Below are 17867 nucleotides of genomic sequence, written 5' to 3'. Positions count from 1 at the left end.
GCCATTTGGTACTCATGGTAAGGCAGCTGAATCCTATCACATATGACTGACACTATGTGGGATTAATCTCTCTTCTTAGAGTTATCCATTCCATATGCAACTTTATTATTAGGAAAAAAAAAAAACTGTACACAAGGCAAAGACTAAAACAAGTTTTTCAAAATATGAAATCAATTGAGTAAAAGGAGGCTATTCCATTTCTTCAGCCAGATATTGCACAACAAAAGGCAAAATAGGACTACTTCACAGGACGTATAGTATTTTCAACATCCACCAGCTAATCTTATTAGACATAACCAACTTTGGGAATGCTGTTAACTAACTGTTGACACAATAAAGTCTATTACAGCACAAATACAGATGCCTACGCATTTTGAATGACTCTTAAGTTAACAGAGCTGGGTACCAATGCAGATTTAGGCACCTGCATGGCAGTCAGATTGTGCAGTTATCCCTTGTTCTCAATGACAACGTATGCCTATAAATTAACATGCCTGGCCCTGAAACCAGCTAGTACAGAATTGCCACATCTACAACATGAAACTCTTTTATCCTCCCTGGGGAGAAGGCTACTTGCAAACTTCCGCTTGGACATAGTTCCTTTCAACCTTCTAAACCTCAAACCATACCTGGAATTTGTTTGGAAGAATGATGTTTAACATGAGGGAAAAACATGACAGGGACTATTCTAACAGTTTAACATTACAAAAAAAAAAAAAAAAAAAAACAAAAACTATTTTAGCTCCTATGAGCATTTCCAGGCATGTTTTTAATTTATTGGTTTGATGTCACCTTGTATTCTAAATAAAATGAATAGTATTAAAATATATTACGTTACTACTTAATGTAAGAGACCAATTTTTCATCTAAGTGGATTGGAAGAGGGGAAAAAAAAAAAACATTTTGATGCAAATGCCATCTTCATTGACTCTGAGCTGAAAAAAAAATAGTATTTATAGTATTACTACAGAGAACATCTCAACAAGGAAACATAATGAACTGTCTGAACTTAGAAAACTCTCTCATTTCCCCAAAAGTTACTTGAGTAACTACTTGTGCTCAATAGGTTTTCGTAGTTATTTGCTAAACTCACACATAATAAAAAATAAACAAACAAACAAACAGAGCAGAGGATAGGAATCTTAGTATAATCAAGGGCTTAAGATAACCATATGTATATATATATTGATATATTTTGGAGGGTGTTTTTTTTTTTTTTGAGAGAGAGAGAGATTGTTCCTCTTATTGATGACTTTTTTTTTTTTTTCCTAGCATACTGACATGTAAAATCATGTCTATCAATTATTTGCACAATAGTTACAGCTAGAATTACTGATATTATTTCATTCACTGAAATCTTTCCCTCTTCTTTTTTGTGAGCTGGGCCAAATGGTAACATATTTACGGTCTAGTTGCTCACCAGAGAAATATTTGCTTTAACTCTTGGCAAGTTTCTGGACAGTTACATAGGAACAGCTTAAAAGCCTGACTTTTCTGACTTGGAGACAAATGACTAAAAAAGGTCACAGAATCACAGAATGATTGAGGATGGAAGGGACATCTGGAGGTCATCTGGTCCAACCCCTTGCTCAAGCAGGGACACCTACAGCATGCCCAGGAGCATGTTCAGACAGATTTTTAACATCTTTTAAGGGAGACTCCACAGCCTCTCTGAGCAACTTGTTCCAGTTCTCAGTCAAACACTGGGTGATTCATATGTTAACAGCAGACCCAGCACCAACCCAAAGACCTTAAATACCATAATATTAAGGAATATTCAGATGAGGAATTACAGATTCAAGGTCAGCTCCTTCTGTCATTTACAAACCTGGAATCATGCTGTTGCTGACAACAGAATCATGTTATCCCAGAGGAACTGTAAGAGCAGTTTGTTCCTCAGTAGATCTTTTAAGTCAAACAACTGAATGAAAGATTTGAATTTAACAAATGTGCAAGTTAGGTTATAGTAACCTACTAGTAGGTTATATTTGTGGTGTATGAAGCATGTTTGTTCATTATTTCTCATGGCTATATTAAGAAGGAACGAAGGGAGTCGCCAGGTGGCTGTAAGGACCTTGAGGCTCCCTGCCTGTTGCTGTCTCAGACGGAAAGTTGAGAGAACTCTGTGTAAATATTACAATTGCAAAATTGATAACCCACTGTCCTATCTTAAGACAAACCAGCATGACCGGTTAAGGAGGGAAAAACACCACATACCAAGCGGAGGAAGACTACGGCCTTCATCCGTGTGACCACCAGAGGGACCGGAGACGACCCCCTAGCAACAGTCGATGCAGCCGCAGTAGCAGGAAGGGGGGCTACGTAACCCCGGAAGAACTCGGTGATATAAGGGACTGTGAAAGGGGGGGGGGGGGGGATATGCGCCGTTTGAGGAGCATGGACTCCCCGGCCGCCTAGCGCTGTTTTGCTTGTTGATCGCTTACTCAATAAACTAATTCTTTCTGGCTAAAAGAGTAATTTATAACAATATTAATGTAAATAATATATTTACATTAATAATAAGGTAATAAATACCTCCCTCTGTGACTGAAAAAATGATGTAAATAAATTCCTTTTGTCTTTCAAGATTTTCACATTAAGCAAAATGTACATTTCAATGACAGAATATTTTAAATGAAATTTTTGTAGCTGACCCCAATATAAAACGTATATTTTCTCAAGATACTGTTATGATCTTTGGAATTCACTTTGCTGCCATGTACATATTTTTTTTTTTTTTTTAATCTACAAAATAGGAAACTTGATCACCTTTATTAAGGATTCTAACACTGAAAAGCGTGAAAAACTTCATATAAGCAATCAATATTCTTAGGTCAATAGTGCAGTATGTGCTCAGTGCAAAAAAAATCCAAGAAAAGAGGATCTACATTGTGATTTTGTAATGTATATTTAGACATCAGTGTTTTCTACAAGTCTTCAAAAATTACCATGTTTATTTTTGTTCTGCAATCACTTCAATTAATCAACTTAATTAGAAAATGGTAGCATTCTAAATAATTTGCTATAAATAAACAATTTTTGCTCTGCAATTAGAAATTTTATTTTCTTTTACAGGAAATCTAAGAATTATCATTATTTGAGTTAATGCTTAAAGATATATAATGGCAAGTTTGGGGTTATGAAGAATGTGGCTTTGCTTCAGATTCTATATTATCCTTCTCTGTTTCAGGCTGTTTTCTGTCACCTCTTTTCCAGATGACTGCAGACTTGCGAATGTGATGCCCAACTATAAGAAGTGTCATAAGGAGGATCTGGGAACTAGAGCCTGTCAGCCTGACCTTGGTGCCAGGAAAGATGATGGAACAGGTAATCTTGAGTGCAATCACACAACATGTGCAGGACAACCGGGGGATCAGGCCCAGCCAGCATGGGTTCATGAAAGGCAAGTCCTGCCTGACCAACCTCATCACCTTCTATGACCAGGTGACCCACCTGGTGGGTGAGGCTGTTGATATAGTCTACCTAGACTTCAGCAAAGCCTTTCACATGGTCTCCCACTGTATTCTTCTGGAGAAGCTGGCAGCCCATAGACTTGGACAGCTACACTGAGTTAAAAACTGGCTGGATGACCAGGCCCAGTATGGTGGTGAATGGAGTTAAATCCAGCTTGTGACCCATCACGAGCGGTGTTCCCCAGGGGACAATGTTGGGGACTATCCTTGTTAATATCTTTACTGATGACTTTGATAAGGGAATTGAGTGCACCCTCAGAAAGTTTGCAGACAATACCAAGTTGGGGGAAAGTGTCGATACGCCGGAGGGTAGGAAGGCCCTACAGAGGGACCTGGACAGGTTGGATTGATGGGCAGGGGCCAATGGGATGAGGTTCAACGTGGCTAAGTGCCGGGTTCTGCACTTTGGCCACAACAATCCCATGCAATGCTACAGGCTTGGGGCAGAGTGGCTCGAAAGCTGTGCAGAGGAAAAGGATCTGGGGGTGCTGATTGATGCTCGCCTGAACACGAGCCAGTAGTGTGCCCAGGTGGCCAAGAAGGCCAACGGCATCCTGGCTTGTATCAGGAATAGTGTAGCCAGCAGGGCGAGGAAGGTGATCGTTCCCCTGTACTCTGCTCTGGTGAGGCCACACCTCGAGTACTGTGTTCAGTTTTGGGTCCCTCCGTACAAGAAGGACTTTGAGGCCCTGGAGTGCATCCAGAGAAGGGCTACAAAGCTGGCAAAGGGCTTGGAACAGAAGTCCTATGAGGAGTGGCTGAGGGAATTGGGGTTGTTTAGCCTGGAAAAGAGGAGGCTCAGGGGAGACCTTATTGCTCTCTACAACAACCTCAAAGGAAGGTGTGGGGAGCTGGGGTTCAGCCTCTTCTCGCTAGTAACTAGTGATAGGACTAGAGGGAATGGCCTCAAGTTGTGCCAGGGGAGGTTTAGATTAGAAATTAGGAGACATTTCTGCTCAGTAGTCAGGCATTGGAACAACCTGGTTGCCCAGGGTAGTGGTGCCATCACCGTCCCTGGGGGTGTTCAAGGAAAGGTTGGACTTGGTGCTTAAGGAAATGGTTTAGTGTGTGACATTGGTAGAAGGGTGATGGTTGGACCAGATGATCTTGAAAGTCTTTTCCAACCTTAATGATTCTATGATTCTAATGATGAACCAATTCAGATCTAGTTGTATACAGTGATTTTTAAGGTATGATGTAGTATTCAGCTTTTCTTACTAGATAAGCAATTAGGGAGTATTTTCTAACTGGACTGTGAAGTGCCTAGATCCATATTATGAAAATTCTATTTAGTTTACATTATATTTCATTAAAAAATAGATTTAAAAAAAAAAAGTAAAAATAAATAAAAATAATTAAAAATTGCACAGGTCTAGAGAGTTCTGCTGGCAGCAGAGTAGTTAAAAGTCCTCCATAATTCTTTGGCTATGTTTAAAAAAATAATAATCATCATGTTATTATTAACTCAATTAGACTATTACCTTCTAGACTTCCATTTTGGTACGTAAGGTAAGAATAACAATCCCGGTGACTCCATCCTTCCCCACCATACACTTTTCTTATCTTATTCTCCAAAGACTGCTTCACTAATTCTGGGAGGCAGGAATAAGATGGGTAAAGGTCCCAGATCCTGAAATAACTAAACCTGTCTCACCTTTTTCTAGATGCCATGAGGTAGAATATAATACATTTAGAGTGCTTAATGGAGTATGCAATCAAGATATTTAAAATCATTCATACAACAAACTGTCCCTAATCAAGTAAAGCTGCAGAAATTATTTTCATGACTCACTTCCATGGGGAAAAAAAAATATATATAATAATATTTCAACTGATTGACCTTGTCCCAGAGTGTCACAAAGAACAGAACTTCATTGCTAGACCATGGTAAAGAGCATTCCCATAAACAATCAAGAAAGCAAAAGAAAACAATGAAAAGAGAATGAGGTAAAGGATTGGCAGATTATAATGATACTCGAGAAATTTAAACATTAAGTGTGCATAAATGAATAACAAGGATCAAGTATCACAGGCTATTTTCAATAAGAATAATAATACATACAAATTAGGAGGGAAAAAAGATGAATCTGTTAAGAGCTGATGACAATTATATGTCAAAAGAAAGGAACAAAACATAATCCAATCACTTTTAACCTACTCTAACAAAATCAGAAGTATGTACGTATTTAATTCAGGGATCCTTTTTGAAAGAACAGAATGAAAAAACAGGTATACCTGCATAATTCCTATGGTTTTACATGTGGTAATAATAATATTAATATTTGCTTTTCTTTGGAAATGACTAAGCATTTGACTATTAATGAAAAAATATCAAAATAAATGGCAAACCTGAAAACAACAACAACAACACAAATGGAAAAAAAAAAAAGGAATATTTTGAGTATAAAGGAAAAATCTGGAAGCTACAGGTTATATTATTTCTGTTAATAACCACATTTTTGTCTGAAATCACACTTTCTAACCCTATAGTGTAATTTCTGAGACAACATTGTATACCTAAGAGTAACTTGTGTTTAGGTAATTAGGGGTAGTCCTCTGATTCCAGTAGATCTTTATTTCAGTGGGGCTTCTCAAAACAGTTTATTCTTCAATACTTGCAAAACTAGCTGATGTGATTTGAACATTGGGGAAGAATCAGTTTTGTTTTAAAAGAAATAAGAATTAGAATGTCATAGACTAGCTTTCACCTAGAACATCTGGAAAGTATGAGAAGAATGGTGAATGTCCATTTTAAGCAACAGAATGAGTTTGCAAGTATCAATATATGAACTTCTTCTGACACAAATAAATTAACTCATTATAATACTGAACTCCAGATTTTTCCATTTCTTTCAGGAACATTTACCAAGAAGAAATAATGGGGTTACTAACAAAAGTGCAATTTAAATTCAGAGACAAAAAATGACTTACATTTGGATAATGAGACTTTTGGAAATATATAGGATACATGTTTAAATTTTGTACAGAAACAAATTTCATACTTGTGTAAATAGTTATAGGTAATTGTTTAAAATAGTCTAATTCACCACACAAAAGCATAGCCACCATTTTCCTAAGAAATCCAAAAAGAAACTTAAGCTTGAATAAAGGCTTACCGTTTAAAAAATAGATTGAATTATTGTAGAATCATAGAATAGATTGGATTGGATGGGACCTTAAAGATCAGCTAGTTCCAACCCTCCTGCCATTGGCAGGGACACATCTGACTGGACCAGCTTGCTCAAAGCCTCATCCAACCTAGCCTTAAACACTTCCAGGGATGAGGCAGCCACAGTTTCTCTAGGCAGCCACAATTTCCATTCTTACCACCCTCCGAGTAAAGAATTTCTTCCAAATATCCAATCTAAAACTCCCCTCTTTTAGTTTAAACTGTTCTAGTCCTATTACTACAATCCCTGACAAATAATTCCTCTTCTTCTTTCCTGTAGAATCATAGAATCAATCATAGAATCACAGAACAGCTTGGGTTGGAAGGGACCTTAAACATCATCTAGTTCCAACCTCCCTGCCATAATCAAGGATGCCACCCACTAGATCAGGTTGCTCAGGGCCTCATCCAACCTGGTCTTGGAACACCTTCAGGGATGGGGCATCCAAAGCCTCTCTCAGCAACCTGTCCCAGTGGCTCACCACCCTCTGAGTGAAAAATTTCTTCCCTGTATCTAATCTAAATCTACCCTCCTTTAGTTTAAGGCCAGCGCTCCTTGTGCTATCACTACACTCATGCATTAATGGAGTCTTCATTTCATTAATTCTTGTCTCAAACCATATATTCCATTCAAAATTTCCTCCTAACATCTAACTTAAACTTCCCCTTCTTTTAGTTTAAAACCATTTCCTCTTGTCCTATCACTGCAATTCCTGACAGAGTCTCACTCCTGCTTTCCCATAGGCCTCCTTTAGGTACAGGAAGGCCACTATAAGGTTTCCCTGGAGCCTTCTCTGCTTCAGTCTGAGCAATCCCATCTCTCTCAGGTGAGTAGCAGAGTTGCTCCAGCCCCTGGATGACTTTGTGGCCATTCTCTGGACACATTCTAATACTTCCATGTCCTTCTTGTGCTGAAAGATTTACCATTAAAATAACTTCATTTGTATAGTAAAATAAGGATAGTATCAGCTTAATATAGAATATATATATAATATATATTAGATGATAGCATATAAATAATGTGTAGTTAATCATAGTTACAAAATAACATTAGAAATATATGTATACCTGTACAAGTAAAATGGAAGGCTTTATTAGCATTAAAATAAATCATATTCAGCATATGAGGATCTGGAATAAAATTTTGTATTTTAAAAGTTTTATTTAAATACGTGAGTGAAATTATTTGTTTTCACAGTAAATTAGTTCATGTAGTGAAACTCGAGAGGTTCACAAAAATTTACCTCTGCATGTCTCGTTTAGACGGTTGTTAGGGCACACAGAAATAGGCACTCATCTAATAAGTAGCAGCATAAGTTTCAATTTGAGTTCCATTATTTTAAGCTCCATATTTAGATTTTTAAGATTTTAGTATTTCTTATTTGATGTTGAGAATTTTAGAACTTTATTAGAACAATATACCAGTAACAGTGCAATATAATTAAATTATAAAAGAGATTTTCTTATTAAATAAGGAAACACGAAATGCCTATTTTAGAAAGTTTCACATATTTTTAAATACAAAATGAGAAATCCATCAAATAAAAGGTGAAAATAGAAATATAGCCTTTCTCCCAAAACAAGAAAAAGGAACAGATACTTGTCTTTCTCATTATTTTTCATTGCTGTGATGGTTAAGGGATTAGCTAATATCTTGAGGGGTAATACAATGCAGAAGGAATCCTTAAACAGACATCTGTTGAATCAATCAAAGCCTCATCACCCATCAATAATGAGCTTGTCATCTAGAATTAAATATTTTCTTCTTCCTTTTAAATGGAAGTAATCCACTTCATTGTAGACACCTCTCTCTTCTCTTCCTCTCTTATAGCATTATCACGTTATTTGGCATCATTAATATTAGAGTGTGTTCTTGTCTCAAGACACCTTCAACCTTTCTTTAGGGATAAACAAGTTAGAGAAACAGAATGGCTTCAGACACCTCAAGCCATCTGCACAGAAATATGTCCAGTTGACTTTTGAATATCTCCATGGATGGAGGCTTTACAACTTCTCTGAGCAACCTGTTCCAGTATTTGGTCCAATATTTTACCTCACAGTGAATAATTGTTTCCTGACTTTCAGATGGAACCTCCGGTGATCCCATTTATGCCCATTATCTCTTGTCCTGGCACTGGGCACCACTGAAAAAAAGCCTGGCTACATCCTCTTTGCACCTTCTCTGAAGGTATTTATAGACATTAGTACAATCCCCCTGAACCTACTCTATGAGAACTGTCTCAAGTCTTTGCTTTTTTTCTCATAGGAGAGATGCTCTAGTCCTTTAATTATCTTCATTGGACTCTCTCCAGCATGTCCATGTCTCTCTTGAACTGGGGAACCCAGAACTGGACACAGTACTCCAAGTTTGGCCTCCACCACCCTCGATTACTTTGCTTAATGCAGCCCTGTATACCATTAGTTTTGTTTGCAGAAACAGCACATAGCTGGTTTATGCTCAACTTGGTGCCCACCTAGACCTAGAACTTAGGTCTTTTTTCTGTCAGGCTGACATCTGGCTTGGTGGCCACCATAAAATATTGGTGCCTGGGGTGCAATGTTTGGTTTTGTCAGAAGCTGCTTGTACATCCTTGATGACCTTCTTGTATTTTTGCCCATACTCCAATTCATCGGGATGGACCATCCTTGAGGTTGGAGGAGGTGATTCTTGAATTCTAACCAACGTTCTTGGACGCCTCTTCCTTCCAGGGCCTTATTCCATGGGATTCTTCCAATCAGATTTTTGAAGACACCGAAGTCTGCTCTCTTGAAGTCCAGGGTTGTGAACTTGCTTGTAACTTTCTTCTTTATCCCCAGTGTCCTGAACTCCACTATCTCATGGTCACTGCAGGCAAGGCTACTTGCCACCATGGCAGCCCCAACAAGTTGTTTTTTGTTTGAGAGTACGAAGCACATCAGAGCACCTATTCTAATTGGCTCTTTCATCACTTGGGTGAGAAAATTGTTATTAGTACTTTCCAGCAACTTCCTGGGCTGCTTACACACTGTTCTATTGCCTTTCCAGCAGATACTGGGTTGGTTAAACTACCTCAAGTGGATCTGGACCTGTCAACATTGAGGCTACTTATAGCTGTCTGTAGAGGGCCTCATCCAGTTGTTCTTCCTGATCAGTTATCCCATAGCAGACAACAACTATGTGTTCCACATGTTAGTCTGTTCTGTTCTACTGAAATATCTGGAACCTCATTAACAGATGCAGTCTGACCTGCATCTCTCCACAGGAACAGTTCCAAGAAACTAAACTGGGAAAGCTGTGGAAACAGTCCATTTGTGGGTAAAAGAGTGCACTGAGACAGAGAAGAAAAAGGCAATCTAAGACCTGTTGAACAGTATTGGAAGCAAAATAGAAAACTAATAAAGTATACTTTTCTCTTTGTAGTGGAACATTAGTTTCCAGATTATTTAGTTTTTCGGCTGGATTTATCAGGGAAACATGGAATTATAAGGAGATGTGGGACCTGTAAACAATTTTCAGAGGCAAAAAGAGAACTGCTTTCAATTCTCAGTTTCTATTTATTTACAAGTTTTTAAAATATAAAAACTATAGGTGAATTCTCTAAGTCCTAATTTGAATGACCACATGGACACTTTTGATATTAATATGTACTTTCAAACTCTCTTGGTTTCTTGTCTGTTATTTTGGACTAAATGTTAAGTAACCCTACTATAAGTCAATGGAAATGCATAAGGAGTCTATAGTGTCATCTTGCAATTAAAGTCATTAAAAGATATTATTCGACATATGGTGGTAGGTACTTGAAATTATCCTGACTACCCCTCTGCTTTACTGGAATGTACTGAAAGATAAATATATCTATATATATTAAATAGAGTTCTTCTAATAGTGTTTTTTTTTTCTCTTTTTCGTTTTTACAAATCCTTTTATAGTGAAAAAAAGACCTTCCATCCATATAGCATCTTTTTCCTAGATCCATACCTTTACCCATTTACAGGCGGCTTTTGTCAGAGTCAGGACTCTAGAGTAAGTGTTTTGTTTTGTTTTGTTTTTCTCTTTATTGTCTAGCTTAGAAAGAGGTTTCAGTTTAGGAAAAGACTTTCTATAGAAAGATGCTTTGCTAGAAGGTACATCAGGAGATATGACTGTAATGTAAGTTACTTTAAGTCTTATTATTGCAATAAATTTCTGCTTAGCTTCCCAAGTGGGTGCTTTGTTCCTGAATATTCCTTCCTGTTCCCTTTTATTCATAGAACAACAGAAGTGAATGAGTAAGTCAACAGAAGATCCTAAACTGACAGGCTTAGTCATTGATGTTAGCCTTTATGAACCCTATAGACTCCTGTTTAAATAACAGTTCCTTAAGGAGACATGAGCCAAAGTTATGATCACTTTTAGAAGGGGCTATTTACTACAGATATTGGAACAGAAGAGCATTTTTCTTCAGTGTCTGGGAATGTTTCATGTAATACTTACATGTAAAACTTAGGCTGGTAGAAAAATAAACACATTCATTAATTTTATTGTCAAGTATGTCAACCTGGGTTGTTGGTGATAGTTATTTTAAATATGTATATAAATAAAGAATTCATTACTGCAATTCTTTTTTTAATTCCTTTTTTTTTTTTTGATGACCATTTATGCATGTAGAATATTCAGACTGGTGTGCTTATGTGTAGATAGCATGGATCCAGATTTCAGTCCATCACAAATACAGTCTACCTCCATTCATTTTTGTTTATATACCTGCACAATACCTGTGTATTTTTTTCTTGTCAAATACCAAGGACCTTTCTTTTTTAAATGAAAGTACTGTACAGATGGTATAAAACATATTCATAGCCATATAGATGGCAATAAACATGTTCAGAGAATCACATTTACAGTCTAAATCTAAGTTTAAATGTATCAAGCATTACTTAAACCTTAAAGTCAATAAAATAAATTTAATTCATGTGAGTATCCACCTCTAAAGTGGTAAACTATCGCTACTTCTTCATAGTTCATTGGAAGGATGTTTTTTCTCAGTGTGTGACAAGTTTCTTCGCACAAGTGTTGCACATTTGCAATTAATTTAGGTTTTAATGGGACTGTTGAAGATAGTTCATACAAAATTATTCGTGAATTTGAAATATAAACCTCTGAAACTATATATTAAGTTCAAAATCTCTGCCCTGGAGGATCTATAACTGGTGTTCTTCCTTCTGCACAAATTAACTGAACTCCCAGTTATATGTCTTAGTCAGTTATTACAGATTTTTTGTTCAACATCTTCATTTGAGGCAGTGACAATTTTCATCCTAGGCCCTCCTTTAAATCATAGAATCATAGAATCAATGAGGTTGAAAAAGACCACTAAGATCATCTAGTCCAACCTTTAACCTAGTGCTGCAAATCCACCATCAAACCATGTCACTAAGCACTACATCTACATCTACAATGCCTCACAAGCCTTTCAGTGAAGAAACTTTTCCTAATATCCAACCTAAACCTCCCCTGGCACAACTTAAGACCATTTCCTCTTGTCTTATCACTCAGTGCTTGGGAGAAAAGTCTGATTCCCACCTCACTATAGACTCCTTTAATGAAATTGTAATGCACAATAAAGTATCCCCCGAGCTTCCTTTTCTCCAGGTTAAACAACCCCAGCTCCCTCAGCCACTCCTCATAAGGCTTGTTCTCTAGACCCTTCACCAGCTTCGTTGCCCTACTTTGGACATGCTCCAGCACTTCAGTGTCCTTCTTGTAGTGAGGGGCCCAAACTGAACACAGTATTAAAGGTGTGCCCACACCAGAGCCAAATACAGAGGGACTGTCACTTCCCCGGTATTACTGGAAAAACTGTTTCTGATACCAGCCAGGATGCTGTTGGTCTTCTTGGCCACCTGAACATGCTGCTGACTCATATTCAGACAGCTATTGACCAGGGTCCTTTCCACCAGGCAGTTTTCCAGGCACTCTTTCTCCAACCTGTAGTGCTGCATGGGGTTGTTGCGCCCCAAGTGCAGGATCCAGAACCCAGGCCTTATTGAAGTCATATAGTTGTGCTCAGCCCATTGGTCCAGCCTATCCAGAGCCTTATGTAGAGCCCTCAAGCAGATCAACACTCGCTCCTAACTTGGTGTCATCAGCAAACTTACTGAGGATGCACTCTATCCCATTGTCCAGAACACTGGTAAAGATATTGAAGAGAAGTTATATATATATTCTTATTTACTTATATATATATATATATATTCTTATATATTTTTCTTCATCACACTTCATTTCTTAGTTAGGGAGGGGGGCAATGCTCTAGGACAAAGTTTATTGTCTTTCTGTGAGTAAAAATTTAAAATAAAATAAAATAAAATAAAATAAAATAAAATAAAATAAAATAAAATAAACTGCTACCAATATAACCATTTTCCCTCTTCACTAGAGGAAATTTCATTCAAAAGGATACAGGAGTTCTACCTGTTGACAATAAAGACCAAAGATGATATTAGGTAGAGAAAGCATGTAAAATTTGGCTTAAGATAAAATGAAGATATACAGAAAGAATTACATTCCAGGGGTATATGATCATTTCTATTTCTCCCATTGAACAATCTGTTCAGTTTTCTCAGCCATGAAGGTATTTTCTCCCACCTTTCTCTCACAATAGATAATAAGAAAAAATGTCAGGAAAACTCAAAATTATGGTTCTTTAAAAGAATCTTTAAAATCTTATGCTGTAACGAATCCATATTTGATGTATGTTTCCACTAAAGTTACTCAGGAATAACATCCTTTCCCCCCCCACCCCCTTTTGTTCTCTACCTCTTGTTTTCCTATGTTTTGTGACTATATTTAGAAAAGCTAACATCCACCTATTCTTTTAATTACAGCTAGTAAAGGGTCTGCTATCATTTTAAAAGGTGCTTTGTGCTATAGGAAATGTTCATTGAAAATGTTACATATGATGCAAAGAAATGTTCTAAGAATTATTTTCTATGATTAAATAAATAAATAAATCCATAGCTTCCGTAGCATCCTTTACAGTCCATTATAAGTGCTATATTCAAATCCTTAAGGAGTGATATGCAACTTGTTGATATTCTTTGACTATCTTCTTTTCTCTGTTCTCCTCATTGCCCCATCAAGATTTACAAAGCAAATAAGAAAGTCAATAATTAAATAGAACAGGTTTCAAAGCAGATTTCTGCATATTCTAACTGTATTTCTCTTGCAGGAATTTGTATAAAATTAAAATTTTAACCAACACTTTTATGAGCACAGTTAACTTTTAAAATGACATAAAACAGGACTATTTTGTTTCAGCTTCCTCATTTCATTCTGTTTTTCTCCATTCTTTAAATGTAAATATGTTAAAATTATATCGGTTATATGTTTCAATGTCATTGAAGTTTGTGGTTGTTTGTTTGTTCATTTGTTTTGTTTTGTTTTGTTCTCACCTAGGTCCCTGAATACCAGAATATTCTTTACATGAAAGTATAGAAATTTCATGAGAAAATTATTCTACACTGATCTTCTTAAAACCATAGAAATTAAAACAGGAAGAGATCCACTGAGATAGATGTGAATTCCCACTACTGGAAAACTCCAGATGAGCTTAAAAAATACATTTGATTCTGCCATCCAGACTACATATTCTGTTTAAACATATTTCACAAAGAATGTGGAAAGTGGATGAAGGCTACTTTGTTCTCGAGCCCTTGCAACAGAGACATTTGCAGATCATTCTTAAAGAAGTGATAAGAAAAAGGAAGGCTGGAAACCATGCAGGTCAATATCTTCAACATGAGACAGTTTGCTCTGTTCCCCTGTACAGTCAGAAAGAACTGAACTTCCAAAAGATTAAAAGTCTTTCCTAAATTCTTTCTGGTACAGCACATGACTGTGCCTAAAGAGTTTAGCATAATCTACTCTTTCAGCTCACCTTAGTCATTACTCAGACAGGCTGTACAGATTTACCTCTTAATCTTCACTTTTAAATCAGTCCCTTCACTGGCTATTTTTTAAAAGCCATCCAATTTGTCAATATCTTTCTGCTAATGTGGTAGCCAGAAATTAATACAATAACTTTAAATAACTTTCAAATAGCTGTAAGGGGCTTTATTGTTGTTCTTGTTGTTGTTATTTATTCTGACTGCTAGCACTTTATATTGCAAATATATGTCCATAGGGCCAAAATTTTAATATTGGAATTTAATTTGGCATTCACAATCAACTGCAAGATGAATCAGTTGCAGATACAGATGACATATTAATTTTTTAGTGCTGAATTACCTTTACCTAATTACCTGTCAATTATGTAATTAAGTACGCCGATATATGCATTAATTTTATCACAGGCAATCTCACAAGTTTTGTGTTTTGTGTTTTTTTTTTGTTTGTTTGTTTGGTTGGTTGGTTGGTTTGGTTTGGTTTGGTTGTTTGTTTGCTTCCAACTCATACTTGTGAGTGCAAACACAAAGACCCGGGCAAAACCATAGAAAAAAGTAGACCATGCATCTATTCTGCAGCAAACTGCAGTCTCCAAGTGTGCCTAGGAATGCAATGCTTGTCCTACACATCCTCTATAAAGCCCTTGAGAATCATTTTAAGACATTTTTTGTATATTCAAGAAAATCATATTCTCATGAGTTACTAGTATATTGCAAAAACATATTCTGTCCTTCTGAAAACTGTTTTTGAAAACTTGATGTGTGGCACCCAAAAGGTTGGTTGAACGCTAGTTGGAAAGGACATTTATAAAATGGTGCTACTGTTACAGCCTTTTATTTCTAAGATTTAAGCAGAAGATTCAGCTGATTAGCTTTCTCCTCTCAGGAACCGTTTGTGGTACTTGTATTCTAACAGTTTGGGAAAGTGTCACAGCACACAGATGGTAAATGGGTAAATACTACATATGAGGGAGAGTCCTACAGGTCAATATGATATACAGCAATTCTCAGCAAACAGTTAGCATGAAAAGTATTGCTATATAAGCACAGCAAACACAGCAACGAAGCTCAACACCACCTAAACTGCTGGATGCTGCAATAAGTCTTGAAAATGTTTCTATGAGCATATAAGCTGACAAATCATGAAGAAAGACTTGTTGTGAGGCAGTGAAGGTATATACTGAATGAGTCTGCAGAATTGAGGTATAAAATAACACTGTCAGAACAGTAGATATAGGTAGTCTTGGCATTACTAAGCACTAAACAGAGGCCTCAAGATAGAGAACCTTAAAACCATGTTACTGCAAAATTAGTGTTAGTTGGAGAGTTTCAAATAGATCATAGTGTGGTTATAGATCCACAAACATTCATGTTTCAGAGGACAAGAAAATTGGTTTGGACATTATTCAATATCACTGATTACTGTAAAGAAATCTCTTTTTTTATTTATTTATTTATTTTTTTTATTAGTAGCAGACAAAACATTTGCAGGACTTTTCAAAATAATTAGTCATAACAGGCAAAAAAAGTTTCTATTTACAGGATGAACACACCCTAATAAACCTTAAAAAATGTTGATTACTGCTTATTTTGTGCAGCAGACCACTCAGAATGCTTGTGCTGCCAAAAGATGTTATTCTTTGAGGAATTCTAGTTTATTTTATATGTTCCTTGGAGACTTACTGAGTAAAGGAAATAGAAGACATTATGTGTCTTGTGATCCTGTAAAGAGAAATCTTTCTTGAAAGATGTGTAGATAGCACATTAGCAAGCTAAAAGCATGGTATGAAGGTTTCATTCGGTTCTTTTTGCAAACAGTTGTAAATCAGAAACACGCTTAAAGCTGATGAAGTTAAACACTGATGAAAAAAAAACTAAAACTATTTAATGAGAATCCAGCTGAAAGTGTTGAAATTTTACAGAATGTTTACTGTATGTCAGTATGTAGAAAATATGAACAAATTTAACTGTACTAAACTCAGTGACAGGAGAGCAAGAGCTTATGGAGTGTGTGGTACAAAAAGTTTATGGCATTCCAGTCTGTTGATATAAACTGCAAATAAAACTGAAGTGAGAGCTTTTACAACTGGCATTTTCCTCAGGGTTTAATGCAAATCTGAATCTCAGAGATGAATCAATCAATCAATCAAACAAACAAACATCACTTATCAAGATGTCCATTTCTTCTGAATTTAAACTGATCCCATTCCCACTAATCTAGATCAATGAATATAGATACAGTTCCTGGAATTACAGATGGGGGTTTCAGTGAGCCTTTTCATTGAAAGAACACAGCTGGAAGATTACATGATCTGATATTAATTAATCTGAAATGTAATTAGCATTTACTTGTAATCAAGTGCATATGTCAGCATATGGTTCCAACTTTGATTACTGTACATGAAGAGTTATGATTACATGTGGCTATTTACCATTATTTTCTGATGTGATGCATGAGGAATGTCCATAAAAGAATGTTATCCATAAGCGTATTCCTTCCTGCCCTATAAACTTGCATAAAAAATATGTAGACAAAGCACACAAAGCAAGAATGACTGCATTGACAAAGAAATAGCAATTTAAGATATTTCAGTATGTTGAAAATACCTCACAATCAACTAAGAACTTCTTCCCACACTAGCTACTGATAAGGCGGTTCTTTTTCAGGGTGCCAATATTTGTAAAACAAAAAGATTGTCAAAGTTGTCACAAGCAAGCTTGATGGGGTCAAAATCTGAAGATGTTTATTCTTTTTATTTAATGAATACTTCAAATTTTACTCTTAATTATTCAAAAGTCAAGACAGACACAATTTAACTTGAAGCATGTGAATACTACCTTGGATGTGAGCACATGAAGGTAATCACATGCTCTGGTGGATTAGGTCGTGAATATATATTGACTTCAGTGGATTTCCAGGAAAGGAAAGTCAAAGCCAGGTAGTATAGTCTTATACTGAGTCTTAGTTTTTTGTTGAAATATATATTGCAGATAAACAGTGATGAAACAAGAAAACAGTGACACAGAGGGTAACATTCAAAAATACGTACATCTCTTCTCAGTTTTGCCAACAGCAAGAATATCTGTAACAACATTAAGAATCATTAAGAAATCATTAAAATGGGATTAACCAAAGACTTCTGAACGAAGTCTCTGCATGTCAGTGATTTTCTTGTTCTAGATCCACTGTTATTTAAATAAGAGTTTCATATCCTTTTACCTTTGCTTGTGGAATTTAACATCAATCCTCAATAAACCAAATCCATAAGTTAAGTTATACCTCCTTTTAAGTACGACTTAAGGTTAGATGGTATTTAGGA

The sequence above is a fragment of the Anser cygnoides genome, chromosome 1 (assembly GCF_040182565.1).
Source record: "Anser cygnoides isolate HZ-2024a breed goose chromosome 1, Taihu_goose_T2T_genome, whole genome shotgun sequence".
Lineage (NCBI taxonomy): Eukaryota > Metazoa > Chordata > Aves > Anseriformes > Anatidae > Anser > Anser cygnoides.
The sequence above is the reverse complement of the archived record's forward strand: the minus strand, read 5'-3'. Positions refer to the sequence as shown.